This window comes from Pempheris klunzingeri, chromosome 11, assembly GCF_042242105.1.
Source record: "Pempheris klunzingeri isolate RE-2024b chromosome 11, fPemKlu1.hap1, whole genome shotgun sequence".
Classification (NCBI taxonomy): Eukaryota; Metazoa; Chordata; class Actinopteri; order Acropomatiformes; family Pempheridae; genus Pempheris; species Pempheris klunzingeri.
Genome location: NC_092022.1, coordinates 510,304 through 530,000, shown reverse-complemented (window position 1 = coordinate 530,000; position 19,697 = coordinate 510,304). Strand labels below are relative to the sequence as shown.

At 37.8% G+C, this 19,697-nt stretch overlaps 1 non-coding gene across 1 annotated transcript; it reads right to left on the bottom strand.

Moving 5' to 3' along the window:
* Positions 1-64: 64 nt before the first annotated feature.
* Positions 65-183, bottom strand: LOC139210385 (5S ribosomal RNA). Its single transcript, XR_011585247.1, has one exon. It is a non-coding gene; the product is annotated as a 5S ribosomal RNA (ribosomal RNA).
* Positions 184-19,697: the final 19,514 nt, after the last annotated feature.

Here is a 19,697-nt window from a genome sequence, read left to right as displayed (position 1 = left end):
GAAGCTGTGTACGTGTTAATGCAGAAGCAGCAGTGGCAGAGCCGAGCGCAAAGAGAAGTGGAAAAGCTTACAGCACCTGGTATTCCCAGGCGGTGTCCCATCCAAGTACTAACCAGGCCCAACCCTGCTTGGCTTCTGAGATCAGATGAGATCAGGCGTGTTCAAGGTGGTATGGCCGTAAGAAACTGCTTGGTTGGCAAAGTGGTCTTCTAAAGATGCTGCATCCCAATGTTTTGCTCGCTTGTTGAAATAGGTAAGATGTGTACATTGTCCAGGAAAGAAATAATGTTGATAGAATTTGACAATTGGCATTCGTAATAGCTTCTTCCCAAGTCAATCATTGTGACATGATTATACGCTATGTTTTACAAAATATACACAATGCAGTTGCTATCCATGATGCAATCCTGTGTAAGCACCACTTTCTTGTATAAAGGACCTTTTTGTCACTCACTTTGTTGCTTACAGTCATACCACCCTGAAAGCGCCCAATCTCGTCTGAACTCGGAAGCTATGCAAGGTCGGGCCTGGATAGTACTTGGATCGGAGACCGCCTGGGAGCAAATACTGAAATGGTGGTTTTCTTTTCTCACTAAACAAAGGCCATTTGTGACATTTGACTTGAAAACTACTCTGCCTCAGCTGCCAAGTTGAAATTTCTTCAGTGTCCTTTAATCATGTTAAAACAAACACCTCAGGGCAGTTTGAAGCACGCTTCACCAAGTATTTGCTGCCCAGGCCGCAAATACTGAAATGGTGGTTTTCTTTTCTCACTAAACTAAAGCCGTTTGTGACATTTGACTTGAAAACTACTCTGCCTCAGCTACCAAGTTGAAATTTCTTCAGTGTCCTTTGATCATGTTAAAACAAACACCTCAGGGTAGTTTGAAGCACGCTTAAACAATTATTTCCTGTCCAGACAGCAAATACTGAAATGGTGGATGATGAATTACATTAGTTGGATGAAGTTTCTTAAGATAATTTGTCTGTATTCAACAGTGTCAATTTTGGCTTTCTCTCACCATTCTAAGCCTATTTTGGACACAGGAGGTGAAATATGTTATCATGGACTGATAGACTTAAATTTTTGCCCAGAAAACACTCAGAATAGATAAAGATGATGAATTACAGTAGTTGGATGAAGTTTCTTAAGATAATTTGTCTGTATTCAACACTGTCCATTTTGGCTTTCTCTCACCATTCTAAGCCTATTTTGGACACAGGAGGTGAATTGTCTTTCAAGGGGCTGGCAAACCTGAACTTCTGTACAGGAAACACTCAGAATAGTTAAAGCTGATGAATTACATTAGTCGGATGAAGTTTCTTAAGATAATTTGTCTGTATTCAACAGTGTCAATTTTGGCTTTCTCTCACCATTCTAAGCCTATTTTGGACACAGGAGGTGAAATGTGTTACCATGGACTGATAGACTTACATTTTTGCCCAGAAAACACTCAGAATAGATAAAGATGATGAATTACAGTAGTTGGATGAAGTTTCTTAAGATAATTTGTCTGTATTCAACAGTGTCCATTTTGGCTTTCTCTCACCATTCTAAGCTTATTTTGGACACAGGAGGTGAATTGTCTTTCCAGGGGCTGGCAAACCTGAACTTCTGTACAGGAAACACTCAGAATAGTTAAAGATGATGAATTACATTAGTTGGATGGAGTTTCTTAAGATAATTTGTCTGTATTCAACAGTGTCCATTTTGGCTTTCTCTCACCATTCTAAGCCTATTTTAGACACTCAGAACAGTTAAAGATGATGAATTACATTAGTAGGATGGAGTTTCTTAAGATAATTTGTCTGTCTTCAACAGTGTCCATTTTGGCTTTCTCTCACCATTCTAAGCCTATTTTGGACACAGGAGGTGAAATGTGTTACCATGGACTGATAGACTTACGTTTCTGCCTAGAAAACACTTAGAATAGTTAAAGATGATGGATTTCATTAGTTGGATGAAGTTTCTTAAGATAATTTGTTTGTATTCAACAGTGTCCATTTTGGCTTTCTCTCACCATTCTAAGCCTATTTTGGACACAGGAGGTGAATTGTCTTTCCAGGGGCTGGCAAACCTGAACTTCTGTACAGGAAACACTCAGAATAGTTCAAGCTGATGAATTACAGTAGTTGGATGGAGTTTCTTATGATAATTTGTCTGTATTCAACAGTGTCCATTTTGGCTTTCTCTCACCATTCTAAGCCTATTTTGGACACAGGAGGTGAAATGTGTTACCATGGACTGATAGACTTACATTTCCGCCCAAAAAACACTCAGAATAGTTAAAGATGATGAATTACATTAGTAAGATCAAGTTTCTTAAGATAATTTGTCTGTATTCAACAGTGTCCATTTTGGCTTTCTCTCACCATTCTCACCAGCCTATTTTAGACACAGGAGGTGAATTGTCTTTCCAGGGGCTGGCAAACCTGAACTTCTGTACAGGAAACACTCAGAATAGTTCAAGATGATGAATTACAATAGTTGGATGAAGTTTCTTAAGATAATTTGTCTGTATTCAACAGTGTCCATTTTGGCTTTCTCTCACCATTCTAAGCCTATTTTAGACACAGGAGGTGAAATGTGTTACCATGGACTGATAGACTTACATTTCTGCCCAGAAAACACTCAGAATAGTTCAAGATGATGAATTACAGTAGTTGGATGAAGTTTCTTAAGATAATTTGTCTGTATTCAACAGTGTCCATTTTGGCTTTCTCTCACCATTCTAAGCCTATTTTAGACACAGGAGGTGAATTGTCTTTCCAGGGGCTGGCAAACCTGAACTTCTGTACAGGAAACACTCAGAATAGTTCAAGATGATGAATTACAGTAGTTGGATGACGTTTCTTAAGATAATTTGTCTGTATTCAACAGTGTCCATTTTGGCTTTCTCTCACCATTCTAATTCTCCATTCTAATTCACCATTCTCACCAGCCTATTTTAGACACAGGAGGTGAATTGTCTTTCCAGGGGCTGGCAAACCTGAACTTCTGTACAGGAAACACTCAGAATAGTTCAAGATGATGAATTACAGTAGTTGGATGAAGTTTCTTAAGATAATTTGTCTGTATTCAACAGTGTCTATTTTGGCTTTCTCTCACCATTCTAAGCCTATTTTAGACACAGGAGGTGAAATGTGTTACTATGGACTGATAGACTTACATTTCCGCCCAGAAAACACTCAGAATAGTTCAAGATGATGAATTACATTAGTAAGATTAAGTTTCTTAAGATAATTTGTCTGTATTCAACAGTGTCCATTTTGTCTTTCTCTCACCATTCTCACCAGCCTATTTTAGACACAGGAGGTGAATTGTCTTTCCAGGGGCTGGCAAACCTGAACTTCTGTACAGGAAACACTCAGAATAGTTCAAGATGATGAATTACAGTAGTTGGATGAAGTTTCTTAAGATAATTTGTCTGTATTCAACAGTGTCAATTTTGGCTTTCTCTCACCATTCTCACCAGCCTATTTTAGACACAGGAGGTGAATTGTCTTTCCAGGGGCTGGCAAACCTGAACTTCTGTACAGGAAACACTCAGAATAGTTCAAGATGATGAATTACAGTAGTTGGATGAAGTTTCTTAAGATAATTTGTCTGTATTCAACAGTGTCCATTTTGGCTTTCTCTCACCATTCTCACCAGCCTATTTTAGACACAGGAGGTGAATTGTCTTTCCAGGGGCTGGCAAACCTGAACTTCTGTACAGGAAACACTCAGAATAGTTCAAGATGATGAATTACAGTAGTTGGATGAAGTTTCTTAAGATAATTTGTCTGTATTCAACAGTGTCCATTTTGGCTTTCTCTCATCATTCTAAGCCTATTTTAGACACAGGAGGTGAAATGTGTTACTATGGACTGATAGACTTACTTTTCCGCCCAGAAAACACTCAGAATAGTTAAAGATGATGAATTACATTAGTAAGATCAAGTTTCTTAAGATAATTTGTCTGTATTCAACAGTGTCCATTTTGGCTTTCTCTCACCATTCTAAGCCTATTTTAGACACAGGAGGTGAATTGTCTTTCCAGGGGCTGGCAAACCTGAACTTCTGTACAGGAAACACTCAGAATAGTTCAAGATGATGAATTACAGTAGTTGGATGAAGTTTCTTAAGATAATTTGTCAGTATTCAACAGTGTCTATTTTGGCTTTCTCTCACCATTCTACGCCTATTTTAGACACAGGAGGTGAAATGTGTTACTATGGACTGATAGACTTACATTTCCGCCCAGAAAACACTCAGAATAGTTCAAGATGATGAATTACATTAGTAAGATCAAGTTTCTTAAGATAATTTGTCAGTATTCAACAGTGTCCATTTTGGCTTTCTCTCACCATTCTCACCAGCCTATTTTAGACACAGGAGGTGAATTGTCTTTCCAGGGGCTGGCAAACCTGAACTTCTGTACAGGAAACACTCAGAATAGTTCAAGATGATGAATTACAGTAGTTGGATGAAGTTTCTTAAGATAATTTGTCTGTATTCAACAGTGTCCATTTTGGCTTTCTCTCACCATTCTAAGCCTATTTTAGACACAGGAGGTGAATTGTCTTTCCAGGGGCTGGCAAACCTGAACTTCTGTACAGGAAACACTCAGAATAGTTCAAGATGATGAATTACAGTAGTTGGATGAAGTTTCTTAAGATAATTTGTCTGTATTCAACAGTGTCCATTTTGGCTTTCTCTCACCATTCTCACCAGCCTATTTTAGACACAGGAGGTGAATTGTCTTTCCAGGGGCTGGCAAACCTGAACTTCTGTACAGGAAACACTCAGAATAGTTCAAGATGATGAATTACAGTAGTTGGATGAAGTTTCTTAAGATAATTTGTCTGTATTCAACAGTGTCCATTTTGTCTTTCTCTCACCATTCTCAACAGCCTATTTTAGACACAGGAGGTGAATTGTCTTTCCAGGGGCTGGCAAACCTGAACTTCTGTACAGGAAACACTCAGAATAGTTCAAGATGATGAATTACAGTAGTTGGATGAAGTTTCTTAAGATAATTTGTCTGTATTCAACAGTGTCAATTTTGGCTTTCTCTCACCATTCTCACCAGCCTATTTTAGACACAGGAGGTGAATTGTCTTTCCAGGGGCTGGCAAACCTGAACTTCTGTACAGGAAACACTCAGAATAGTTCAAGATGATGAATTATAGTAGTTGGATGAAGTTTCTTAAGATAATTTGTCTGTATTCAACAGTGTCAATTTTGGCTTTCTCTCACCATTCTCACCAGCCTATTTTAGACACAGGAGGTGAATTGTCTTTCCAGGGGCTGGCAAACCTGAACTTCTGTACAGGAAACACTCAGAATAGTTCAAGATGATGAATTACAGTAGTTGGATGAAGTTTCTTAAGATAATTTGTCTGTATTCAACAGTGTCCATTTTGGCTTTCTCTCATCATTCTAAGCCTATTTTAGACACAGGAGGTGAAATGTGTTACTATGGACTGATAGACTTACTTTTCCGCCCAGAAAACACTCAGAATAGTTAAAGATGATGAATTACATTAGTAAGATCAAGTTTCTTAAGATAATTTGTCTGTATTCAACAGTGTCCATTTTGGCTTTCTCTCACCATTCTAAGCCTATTTTAGACACAGGAGGTGAATTGTCTTTCCAGGGGCTGGCAAACCTGAACTTCTGTACAGGAAACACTCAGAATAGTTCAAGATGATGAATTACAGTAGTTGGATGAAGTTTCTTAAGATAATTTGTCTGTATTCAACAGTGTCTATTTTGGCTTTCTCTCACCATTCTAAGCCTATTTTAGACACAGGAGGTGAAATGTGTTACTATGGACTGATAGACTTACATTTCCGCCCAGAAAACACTCAGAATAGTTAAAGATGATGAATTACATTAGTAAGATCAAGTTTCTTAAGATAATTTGTCAGTATTCAACAGTGTCCATTTTGGCTTTCTCTCACCATTCTCACCAGCCTATTTTAGACACAGGAGGTGAATTGTCTTTCCAGGGGCTGGCAAACCTGAACTTCTGTACAGGAAACACTCAGAATAGTTCAAGATGATGAATTACAGTAGTTGGATGAAGTTTCTTAAGATAATTTGTCTGTATTCAACAGTGTCCATTTTGGCTTTCTCTCACCATTCTCACCAGCCTATTTTAGACACAGGAGGTGAATTGTCTTTCCAGGGGCTGGCAAACCTGAACTTCTGTACAGGAAACACTCAGAATAGTTCAAGATGATGAATTACAGTAGTTGGATGAAGTTTCTTAAGATAATTTGTCTGTATTCAACAGTGTCCATTTTGGCTTTCTCTCATCATTCTAAGCCTATTTTAGACACAGGAGGTGAAATGTGTTACTATGGACTGATAGACTTACTTTTCCGCCCAGAAAACACTCAGAATAGTTAAAGATGATGAATTACATTAGTAAGATCAAGTTTCTTAAGATAATTTGTCTGTATTCAACAGTGTCCATTTTGGCTTTCTCTCACCATTCTAAGCCTATTTTAGACACAGGAGGTGAATTGTCTTTCCAGGGGCTGGCAAACCTGAACTTCTGTACAGGAAACACTCAGAATAGTTCAAGATGATGAATTACAGTAGTTGGATGAAGTTTCTTAAGATAATTTGTCTGTATTCAACAGTGTCTATTTTGGCTTTCTCTCACCATTCTAAGCCTATTTTAGACACAGGAGGTGAAATGTGTTACTATGGACTGATAGACTTACATTTCCGCCCAGAAAACACTCAGAATAGTTCAAGATGATGAATTACATTAGTAAGATTAAGTTTCTTAAGATAATTTGTCTGTATTCAACAGTGTCCATTTTGTCTTTCTCTCACCATTCTCACCAGCCTATTTTAGACACAGGAGGTGAATTGTCTTTCCAGGGGCTGGCAAACCTGAACTTCTGTACAGGAAACACTCAGAATAGTTCAAGATGATGAATTACAGTAGTTGGATGAAGTTTCTTAAGATAATTTGTCTGTATTCAACAGTGTCAATTTTGGCTTTCTCTCACCATTCTCACCAGCCTATTTTAGACACAGGAGGTGAATTGTCTTTCCAGGGGCTGGCAAACCTGAACTTCTGTACAGGAAACACTCAGAATAGTTCAAGATGATGAATTACAGTAGTTGGATGAAGTTTCTTAAGATAATTTGTCTGTATTCAACAGTGTCCATTTTGGCTTTCTCTCACCATTCTCACCAGCCTATTTTAGACACAGGAGGTGAATTGTCTTTCCAGGGGCTGGCAAACCTGAACTTCTGTACAGGAAACACTCAGAATAGTTCAAGATGATGAATTACAGTAGTTGGATGAAGTTTCTTAAGATAATTTGTCTGTATTCAACAGTGTCCATTTTGGCTTTCTCTCATCATTCTAAGCCTATTTTAGACACAGGAGGTGAAATGTGTTACTATGGACTGATAGACTTACTTTTCCGCCCAGAAAACACTCAGAATAGTTAAAGATGATGAATTACATTAGTAAGATCAAGTTTCTTAAGATAATTTGTCTGTATTCAACAGTGTCCATTTTGGCTTTCTCTCACCATTCTAAGCCTATTTTAGACACAGGAGGTGAATTGTCTTTCCAGGGGCTGGCAAACCTGAACTTCTGTACAGGAAACACTCAGAATAGTTCAAGATGATGAATTACAGTAGTTGGATGAAGTTTCTTAAGATAATTTGTCAGTATTCAACAGTGTCTATTTTGGCTTTCTCTCACCATTCTAAGCCTATTTTAGACACAGGAGGTGAAATGTGTTACTATGGACTGATAGACTTACATTTCCGCCCAGAAAACACTCAGAATAGTTCAAGATGATGAATTACATTAGTAAGATCAAGTTTCTTAAGATAATTTGTCAGTATTCAACAGTGTCCATTTTGGCTTTCTCTCACCATTCTCACCAGCCTATTTTAGACACAGGAGGTGAATTGTCTTTCCAGGGGCTGGCAAACCTGAACTTCTGTACAGGAAACACTCAGAATAGTTCAAGATGATGAATTACAGTAGTTGGATGAAGTTTCTTAAGATAATTTGTCTGTATTCAACAGTGTCCATTTTGGCTTTCTCTCACCATTCTAAGCCTATTTTAGACACAGGAGGTGAATTGTCTTTCCAGGGGCTGGCAAACCTGAACTTCTGTACAGGAAACACTCAGAATAGTTCAAGATGATGAATTACAGTAGTTGGATGAAGTTTCTTAAGATAATTTGTCTGTATTCAACAGTGTCCATTTTGGCTTTCTCTCACCATTCTCACCAGCCTATTTTAGACACAGGAGGTGAATTGTCTTTCCAGGGGCTGGCAAACCTGAACTTCTGTACAGGAAACACTCAGAATAGTTCAAGATGATGAATTACAGTAGTTGGATGAAGTTTCTTAAGATAATTTGTCTGTATTCAACAGTGTCCATTTTGTCTTTCTCTCACCATTCTCAACAGCCTATTTTAGACACAGGAGGTGAATTGTCTTTCCAGGGGCTGGCAAACCTGAACTTCTGTACAGGAAACACTCAGAATAGTTCAAGATGATGAATTACAGTAGTTGGATGAAGTTTCTTAAGATAATTTGTCTGTATTCAACAGTGTCAATTTTGGCTTTCTCTCACCATTCTCACCAGCCTATTTTAGACACAGGAGGTGAATTGTCTTTCCAGGGGCTGGCAAACCTGAACTTCTGTACAGGAAACACTCAGAATAGTTCAAGATGATGAATTATAGTAGTTGGATGAAGTTTCTTAAGATAATTTGTCTGTATTCAACAGTGTCAATTTTGGCTTTCTCTCACCATTCTCACCAGCCTATTTTAGACACAGGAGGTGAATTGTCTTTCCAGGGGCTGGCAAACCTGAACTTCTGTACAGGAAACACTCAGAATAGTTCAAGATGATGAATTACAGTAGTTGGATGAAGTTTCTTAAGATAATTTGTCTGTATTCAACAGTGTCCATTTTGGCTTTCTCTCATCATTCTAAGCCTATTTTAGACACAGGAGGTGAAATGTGTTACTATGGACTGATAGACTTACTTTTCCGCCCAGAAAACACTCAGAATAGTTAAAGATGATGAATTACATTAGTAAGATCAAGTTTCTTAAGATAATTTGTCTGTATTCAACAGTGTCCATTTTGGCTTTCTCTCACCATTCTAAGCCTATTTTAGACACAGGAGGTGAATTGTCTTTCCAGGGGCTGGCAAACCTGAACTTCTGTACAGGAAACACTCAGAATAGTTCAAGATGATGAATTACAGTAGTTGGATGAAGTTTCTTAAGATAATTTGTCTGTATTCAACAGTGTCTATTTTGGCTTTCTCTCACCATTCTAAGCCTATTTTAGACACAGGAGGTGAAATGTGTTACTATGGACTGATAGACTTACATTTCCGCCCAGAAAACACTCAGAATAGTTAAAGATGATGAATTACATTAGTAAGATCAAGTTTCTTAAGATAATTTGTCAGTATTCAACAGTGTCCATTTTGGCTTTCTCTCACCATTCTCACCAGCCTATTTTAGACACAGGAGGTGAATTGTCTTTCCAGGGGCTGGCAAACCTGAACTTCTGTACAGGAAACACTCAGAATAGTTCAAGATGATGAATTACAGTAGTTGGATGAAGTTTCTTAAGATAATTTGTCTGTATTCAACAGTGTCCATTTTGGCTTTCTCTCACCATTCTCACCAGCCTACTTTAGACACAGGAGGTGAATTGTCTTTCCAGGGGCTGGCAAACCTGAACTTCTGTACAGGAAACACTCAGAATAGTTCAAGATGATGAATTACAGTAGTTGGATGAAGTTTCTTAAGATAATTTGTCAGTATTCAACAGTGTCCATTTTGGCTTTCTCTCACCATTCTCACCAGCCTATTTTAGACACAGGAGGTGAATTGTCTTTCCAGGGGCTGGTAAACCTGAACTTCTGTACAGGAAACACTCAGAATAGTTCAAGATGATGAATTACAGTAGTTGGATGAAGTTTCTTAAGATAATTTGTCTGTATTCAACAGTGTCCATTTTGGCTTTCTCTCATCATTCTAAGCCTATTTTAGACACAGGAGGTGAAATGTGTTACTATGGACTGATAGACTTACTTTTCCGCCCAGAAAACACTCAGAATAGTTAAAGATGATGAATTACATTAGTAAGATCAAGTTTCTTAAGATAATTTGTCTGTATTCAACAGTGTCCATTTTGGCTTTCTCTCACCATTCTCACCAGCCTATTTTAGACACAGGAGGTGAATTGTCTTTCCAGGGGCTGGCAAACCTGAACTTCTGTACAGGAAACACTCAGAATAGTTCAAGATGATGAATTACAGTAGTTGGATGAAGTTTCTTAAGATAATTTGTCTGTATTCAACAGTGTCCATTTTGGCTTTCTCTCATCATTCTAAGCCTATTTTAGACACAGGAGGTGAAATGTGTTACTATGGACTGATAGACTTACTTTTCCGCCCAGAAAACACTCAGAATAGTTAAAGATGATGAATTACATTAGTAAGATCAAGTTTCTTAAGATAATTTGTCTGTATTCAACAGTGTCCATTTTGGCTTTCTCTCACCATTCTCACCAGCCTATTTTAGACACAGGAGGTGAATTGTCTTTCCAGGGGCTGGCAAACCTGAACTTCTGTACAGGAAACACTCAGAATAGTTCAAGATGATGAATTACATTAGTAAGATCAAGTTTCTTAAGATAATTTGTCTGTATTCAACAGTGTCCATTTTGGCTTTCTCTCACCATTCTAAGCCTATTTTAGACACAGAAGGTGAATTGTCTTTCCAGGGACTGGCAAACCTGAACTTCTGTACAGGAAACACTCAGAATAGTTCAAGATGATGAATTACAGTAGTTGGATGAAGTTTCTTAAGATAATTTGTCTGTATTCAACAGTGTCAATTTTGGCTTTCTCTCACCATTCTCACCAGCCTATTTTAGACACAGGAGGTGAATTGTCTTTCCAGGGGCTGGCAAACCTGAACTTCTGTACAGGAAACACTCAGAATAGTTCAAGATGATGAATTACAGTAGTTGGATGAAGTTTCTTAAGATAATTTGTCTGTATTCAACAGTGTCCATTTTGGCTTTCTCTCATCATTCTAAGCCTATTTTAGACACAGGAGGTGAAATGTGTTACTATGGACTGATAGACTTACTTTTCCGCCCAGAAAACACTCAGAATAGTTAAAGATGATGAATTACATTAGTAAGATCAAGTTTCTTAAGATAATTTGTCTGTATTCAACAGTGTCCATTTTGGCTTTCTCTCACCATTCTAAGCCTATTTTAGACACAGGAGGTGAATTGTCTTTCCAGGGGCTGGCAAACCTGAACTTCTGTACAGGAAACACTCAGAATAGTTCAAGATGATGAATTACAGTAGTTGGATGAAGTTTCTTAAGATAATTTGTCTGTATTCAACAGTGTCTATTTTGGCTTTCTCTCACCATTCTAAGCCTATTTTAGACACAGGAGGTGAAATGTGTTACTATGGACTGATAGACTTACATTTCCGCCCAGAAAACACTCAGAATAGTTAAAGATGATGAATTACATTAGTAAGATCAAGTTTCTTAAGATAATTTGTCAGTATTCAACAGTGTCCATTTTGGCTTTCTCTCACCATTCTCACCAGCCTATTTTAGACACAGGAGGTGAATTGTCTTTCCAGGGGCTGGCAAACCTGAACTTCTGTACAGGAAACACTCAGAATAGTTCAAGATGATGAATTACAGTAGTTGGATGAAGTTTCTTAAGATAATTTGTCTGTATTCAACAGTGTCCATTTTGGCTTTCTCTCACCATTCTCACCAGCCTATTTTAGACACAGGAGGTGAATTGTCTTTCCAGGGGCTGGCAAACCTGAACTTCTGTACAGGAAACACTCAGAATAGTTCAAGATGATGAATTACAGTAGTTGGATGAAGTTTCTTAAGATAATTTGTCTGTATTCAACAGTGTCCATTTTGGCTTTCTCTCACCATTCTCACCAGCCTATTTTAGACACAGGAGGTGAATTGTCTTTCCAGGGGCTGGCAAACCTGAACTTCTGTACAGGAAACACTCAGAATAGTTCAAGATGATGAATTACAGTAGTTGGATGAAGTTTCTTAAGATAATTTGTCTGTATTCAACAGTGTCCATTTTGGCTTTCTCTCACCATTCTAAGCCTATTTTAGAAACAGGAGGTGAAATGTGTTACTATGGACTGATAGACTTACATTTCCGCCCAGAAAACACTCAGAATAGTTCAAGATGATGAATTACAGTAGTTGGATCAAGTTTCTTAAGATAATTTGTCTGTATTCAACAGTGTCCATTTTGGCTTTCTCTCACCATTCTAAGCCTATTTTAGACACAGGAGGTGAAATGTGTTACTATGGACTGATAGACTTACATTTCCGCCCAGAAAACACTCAGAATAGTTCAAGATGATGAATTACATTAGTAAGATCAAGTTTCTTAAGATAATTTGTCTGTATTCAACAGTGTCCATTTTGGCTTTCTCTCACCATTCTCACCAGCCTATTTTAGACACAGGAGGTGAATTGTCTTTCCAGGGGCTGGCAAACCTGAACTTCTGTACAGGAAACACTCAGAATAGTTCAAGATGATGAATTACAGTAGTTGGATGAAGTTTCTTAAGATAATTTGTCTGTATTCAACAGTGTCCATTTTGGCTTTCTCTCATCATTCTAAGCCTATTTTAGACACAGGAGGTGAAATGTGTTACTATGGACTGATAGACTTACATTTCCGCCCAGAAAACACTCAGAATAGTTAAAGATGATGAATTACATTAGTAAGATCAAGTTTCTTAAGATAATTTGTCTGTATTCAACAGTGTCCATTTTGGCTTTCTCTCACCATTCTCACCAGCCTATTTTAGACACAGGAGGTGAATTGTCTTTCCAGGGGCTGGCAAACCTGAACTTCTGTACAGGAAACACTCAGAATAGTTCAAGATGATGAATTACAGTAGTTGGATGAAGTTTCTTAAGATAATTTGTCTGTATTCAACAGTGTCCATTTTGGCTTTCTCTCACCATTCTCACCAGCCTATTTTAGACACAGGAGGTGAATTGTCTTTCCAGGGGCTGGCAAACCTGAACTTCTGTACAGGAAACACTCAGAATAGTTCAAGATGATGAATTACAGTAGTTGGATGAAGTTTCTTAAGATAATTTGTCTGTATTCAACAGTGTCCATTTTGGCTTTCTCTCACCATTCTCACCAGCCTATTTTAGACACAGGAGGTGAATTGTCTTTCCAGGGGCTGGCAAACCTGAACTTCTGTACAGGAAACACTCAGAATAGTTCAAGATGATGAATTACAGTAGTTGGATGAAGTTTCTTAAGATAATTTGTCAGTATTCAACAGTGTCCATTTTGGCTTTCTCTCACCATTCTCACCAGCCTATTTTAGACACAGGAGGTGAATTGTCTTTCCAGGGGCTGGTAAACCTGAACTTCTGTACAGGAAACACTCAGAATAGTTCAAGATGATGAATTACAGTAGTTGGATGAAGTTTCTTAAGATAATTTGTCTGTATTCAACAGTGTCCATTTTGGCTTTCTCTCACCATTCTAAGCCTATTTTAGACACAGGAGGTGAAATGTGTTACTATGGACTGATAGACTTACTTTTCCGCCCAGAAAACACTCAGAATAGTTAAAGATGATGAATTACATTAGTAAGATCAAGTTTCTTAAGATAATTTGTCTGTATTCAACAGTGTCCATTTTGGCTTTCTCTCACCATTCTCACCAGCCTATTTTAGACACAGGAGGTGAATTGTCTTTCCAGGGGCTGGCAAACCTGAACTTCTGTACAGGAAACACTCAGAATAGTTCAAGATGATGAATTACAGTAGTTGGATGAAGTTTCTTAAGATAATTTGTCTGTATTCAACAGTGTCCATTTTGGCTTTCTCTCACCATTCTAAGCCTATTTTAGACACAGGAGGTGAAATGTGTTACTATGGACTGATAGACTTACATTTCCGCCCAGAAAACACTCAGAATAGTTCAAGATGATGAATTACATTAGTAAGATCAAGTTTCTTAAGATAATTTGTCTGTATTCAACAGTGTCCATTTTGGCTTTCTCTCACCATTCTCACCAGCCTATTTTAGACACAGGAGGTGAATTGTCTTTCCAGGGGCTGGCAAACCTGAACTTCTGTACAGGAAACACTCAGAATAGTTCAAGATGATGAATTACAGTAGTTGGATGAAGTTTCTTAAGATAATTTGTCTGTATTCAACAGTGTCCATTTTGGCTTTCTCTCATCATTCTAAGCCTATTTTAGACACAGGAGGTGAAATGTGTTACTATGGACTGATAGACTTACATTTCCGCCCAGAAAACACTCAGAATAGTTAAAGATGATGAATTACATTAGTAAGATCAAGTTTCTTAAGATAATTTGTCTGTATTCAACACTGTCCATTTTGGCTTTCTCTCACCATTCTCACCAGCCTATTTTAGACACAGGAGGTGAATTGTCTTTCCAGGGGCTGGCAAACCTGAACTTCTGTACAGGAAACACTCAGAATAGTTCAAGATGATGAATTACAGTAGTTGGATGAAGTTTCTTAAGATAATTTGTCTGTATTCAACAGTGTCCATTTTGGCTTTCTCTCACCATTCTCACCAGCCTATTTTAGACACAGGAGGTGAATTGTCTTTCCAGGGGCTGGCAAACCTGAACTTCTGTACAGGAAACACTCAGAATAGTTCAAGATGATGAATTACAGTAGTTGGATGAAGTTTCTTAAGATAATTTGTCTGTATTCAACAGTGTCCATTTTGGCTTTCACTCACCATTCTCACCAGCCTATTTTAGACACAGGAGGTGAATTGTCTTTCCAGGGGCTGGCAAACCTGAACTTCTGTACAGGAAACACTCAGAATAGTTCAAGATGATGAATTACAGTAGTTGGATGAAGTTTCTTAAGATAATTTGTCTGTATTCAACAGTGTCCATTTTGGCTTTCTCTCACCATTCTAAGCCTATTTTAGAAACAGGAGGTGAAATGTGTTACTATGGACTGATAGACTTACATTTCCGCCCAGAAAACACTCAGAATAGTTCAAGATGATGAATTACAGTAGTTGGATGAAGTTTCTTAAGATAATTTGTCTGTATTCAACAGTGTCCATTTTGGCTTTCTCTCACCATTCTAAGCCTATTTTAGACACAGGAGGTGAAATGTGTTACTATGGACTGATAGACTTACATTTCCGCCCAGAAAACACTCAGAATAGTTCAAGATGATGAATTACATTAGTAAGATCAAGTTTCTTAAGATAATTTGTCTGTATTCAACAGTGTCCATTTTGGCTTTCTCTCACCATTCTCACCAGCCTATTTTAGACACAGGAGGTGAATTGTCTTTCCAGGGGCTGGCAAACCTGAACTTCTGTACAGGAAACACTCAGAATAGTTCAAGATGATGAATTACAGTAGTTGGATGAAGTTTCTTAAGATAATTTGTCTGTATTGAACAGTGTCCATTTTGGCTTTCTCTCATCATTCTAAGCCTATTTTAGACACAGGAGGTGAAATGTGTTACTATGGACTGATAGACTTACATTTCCGCCCAGAAAACACTCAGAATAGTTAAAGATGATGAATTACATTAGTAAGATCAAGTTTCTTAAGATAATTTATTTGTATTCAACAGTGTCCATTTTGGCTTTCTCTCACCATTCTAAGCCTATTTTAGACACAGGAGGTGAAATGTGTTACTATGGACTGATAGACTTACATTTCCGCCCAGAAAACACTCAGAATAGTTAAAGATGATGAATAACATTAGTAAGATCAAGTTTCTTAAGCTAATTTGTCTGTATTCAACAGTGTCCATTTTGGCTTTCTCTCACCATTCTAATTCTCCATTCTAATTCACCATTCTCACCAGCCCATTTTAGACACAGGAGGTGAATTGTCTTTCCAGGGGCTGGCAAACCTGAACTTCTGTACAGGAAACACTCAGAATAGTTCAAGATGATGAATTACAGTAGTTGGATGAAGTTTCTTAAGATAATTTGTCAGTATTCAACAGTGTCCATTTTGGCTTTCTCTCACCATTCTCACCAGCCTATTTTAGACACAGGAGGTGAATTGTCTTTCCAGGGGCTGGCAAACCTGAACTTCTGTACAGGAAACACTCAGAATAGTTAAAGATGATGAATTACAGTAGTTGGATGAAGTTTCTTAAGATAATTTGTCTGTATTCAACAGTGTCCATTTTGGCTTTCTCTCATCATTCTAAGCCTATTTTAGACACAGGAGGTGAAATGTGTTACTATGGACTGATAGACTTACATTTCCGCCCAGAAAACACTCAGAATAGTTAAAGATGATGAATTACATTAGTAAGATCAAGTTTCTTAAGATAATTTGTCTGTATTCAACATTGTCCATTTTGGCTTTCTCTCACCATTCTCACCAGCCTATTTTAGACACAGGAGGTGAATTGTCTTTCCAGGGGCTGGCAAACCTGAACTTCTGTACAGGAAACACTCAGAATAGTTCAAGATGATGAATTACAGTAGTTGGATGAAGTTTCTTAAGATAATTTGTCTGTATTCAACAGTGTCCATTTTGGCTTTCTCTCACCATTCTCACCAGCCTATTTTAGACACAGGAGGTGAATTGTCTTTCCAGGGGCTGGCAAACCTGAACTTCTGTACAGGAAACACTCAGAATAGTTCAAGATGATGAATTACAGTAGTTGGATGAAGTTTCTTACGATAATTTGTCTGTATTCAACAGTGTCCATTTTGGCTTTCTCTCACCATTCTAAGCCTATTTTAGACACAGGAGGTGAAATGTGTTACTATGGACTGATAGACTTACATTTCCGCCCAGAAAACACTCAGAATAGTTAAAGATGATGAATTACATTAGTAAGATCAAGTTTCTTAAGATAATTTGTCTGTATTCAACAGTGTCCATTTTGGCTTTCTCTCACCATTCTTAGCCTATTTTAGACACAGGAGGTGAAATGTGTTACTATGGACTGATAGACTTACATTTCCGCCCAGAAAACACTCAGAATAGTTAAAGATGATGAATTACATTAGTAAGATCAAGTTTCTTAAGCTAATTTGTCTGTATTCAACAGTGTCCATTTTGGCTTTCTCTCACCATTCTAATTCTCCATTCTAATTCACCATTCTCACCAGCCCATTTTAGACACAGGAGGTGAATTGTCTTTCCAGGGGCTGGCAAACCTGAACTTCTGTACAGGAAACACTCAGAATAGTTCAAGATGATGAATTACAGTAGTTGGATGAAGTTTCTTAAGATAATTTGTCTGTATTCAACAGTGTCCATTTTGGCTTTCTCTTACCATTCTCACCAGCCTATTTTAGACACAGGAGGTGAATTGTCTTTCCAGGGGCTGGCAAACCTGAACTTCTGTACAGGAAACACTCAGAATAGTTAAAGATGATGAATTACAGTAGTTGGATGAAGTTTCTTAAGATAATTTGTCTGTATTCAACAGTGTCCATTTTGGCTTTCTCTCATCATTCTAAGCCTATTTTAGACACAGGAGGTGAAATGTGTTACTATGGACTGATAGACTTACATTTCCGCCCAGAAAACACTCAGAATAGTTAAAGATGATGAATTACATTAGTAAGATCAAGTTTCTTAAGATAATTTGTCTGTATTCAACATTGTCCATTTTGGCTTTCTCTCACCATTCTCACCAGCCTATTTTAGACACAGGAGGTGAATTGTCTTTCCAGGGGCTGGCAAACCTGAACTTCTGTACAGGAAACACTCAGAATAGTTCAAGATGATGAATTACAGTAGTTGGATGAAGTTTCTTAAGATAATTTGTCTGTATTCAACAGTGTCCATTTTGGCTTTCTCTCACCATTCTCACCAGCCTATTTTAGACACAGGAGGTGAATTGTCTTTCCAGGGGCTGGCAAACCTGAACTTCTGTACAGGAAACACTCAGAATAGTTCAAGATGATGAATTACAGTAGTTGGATGAAGTTTCTTACGATAATTTGTCTGTATTCAACAGTGTCCATTTTGGCTTTCTCTCACCATTCTAAGCCTATTTTAGACACAGGAGGTGAAATGTGTTACTATGGACTGATAGACTTACATTTCCGCCCAGAAAACACTCAGAATAGTTAAAGATGATGAATTACATTAGTAAGATCAAGTTTCTTAAGATAATTTGTCTGTATTCAACAGTGTCCATTTTGGCTTTCTCTCACCATTCTTAGCCTATTTTAGACACAGGAGGTGAAATGTGTTACTATGGACTGATAGACTTACATTTCCGCCCAGAAAACACTCAGAATAGTTAAAGATGATGAATTACATTAGTAAGATCAAGTTTCTTAAGCTAATTTGTCTGTATTCAACAGTGTCCATTTTGGCTTTCTCTCACCATTCTAATTCTCCATTCTAATTCACCATTCTCACCAGCCCATTTTAGACACAGGAGGTGAATTGTCTTTCCAGGGGCTGGCAAACCTGAACTTCTGTACAGGAAACACTCAGAATAGTTCAAGATGATGAATTACAGTAGTTGGATGAAGTTTCTTAAGATAATTTGTCTGTATTCAACAGTGTCCATTTTGGCTTTCTCTTACCATTCTCACCAGCCTATTTTAGACACAGGAGGTGAATTGTCTTTCCAGGGGCTGGCAAACCTGAACTTCTGTACAGGAAACACTCAGAATAGTTCAAGATGATGAATTACAGTAGTTGGATGAAGTTTCTTAAGATAATTTGTCTGTATTCAACAGTGTCCATTTTGGCTTTCTCTCACCATTCTCACCAGCCTATTTTAGACACAGGAGGTGAATTGTCTTTCCAGGGGCTGGCAAACCTGAACTTCTGTACAGGAAACACTCAGAATAGTTCAAGATGATGAATTACAGTAGTTGGATGAAGTTTCTTAAGATAATTTGTCTGTATTCAACAGTGTCCATTTTGGCTTTCTCTCACCATTCTAAGCCTATTTTAGAAACAGGAGGTGAAATGTGTTACCATGGACTGATAGACTTACATTTCCGCCCAGAAAACACTCAGAATAGTTCAAGATGATGAATTACAGTAGTTGGATGAAGTTTCTTAAGATAATTTGTCTGTATTCAACAGTGTCCATTTTGGCTTTTTCTCACCATTCTAAGCCTATTTTAGACACAGGAGGTGAATTGTCTTTCCAGGGGCTGGCAAACCTGAACTTCTGTACAGGAAACACTCAGAATAGTTCAAGATGATGAATTACAGTAGTTGGATGAAGTTTCTTAAGATAATTTGTCTGTATTCAACAGTGTCCATTTTGGCTTTCTCTCACCATTCTCACCAGCCTATTTTAGACACAGGAGGTGAATTGTCTTTCCAGGGGCTGGCAAACCTGAACTTCTGTACAGGAAACACTCAGAATAGTTCAAGATGATGAATTACAGTAGTTGGATGAAGTTTCTTAAGATAATTTGTCTGTATTCAACAGTGTCCATTTTGGCTTTCTCTCACCATTCTAAGCCTATTTTAGACACAGGAGGTGAAATGTGTTACTATGGACTGATAGACTTACATTTCCGCCCAGAAAACACTCAGAATAGTTAAAGATGATGAATTACATTAGTAAGATCAAGTTTCTTAAGATAATTTGTCTGTATTCAACAGTGTCCATTTTGGCTT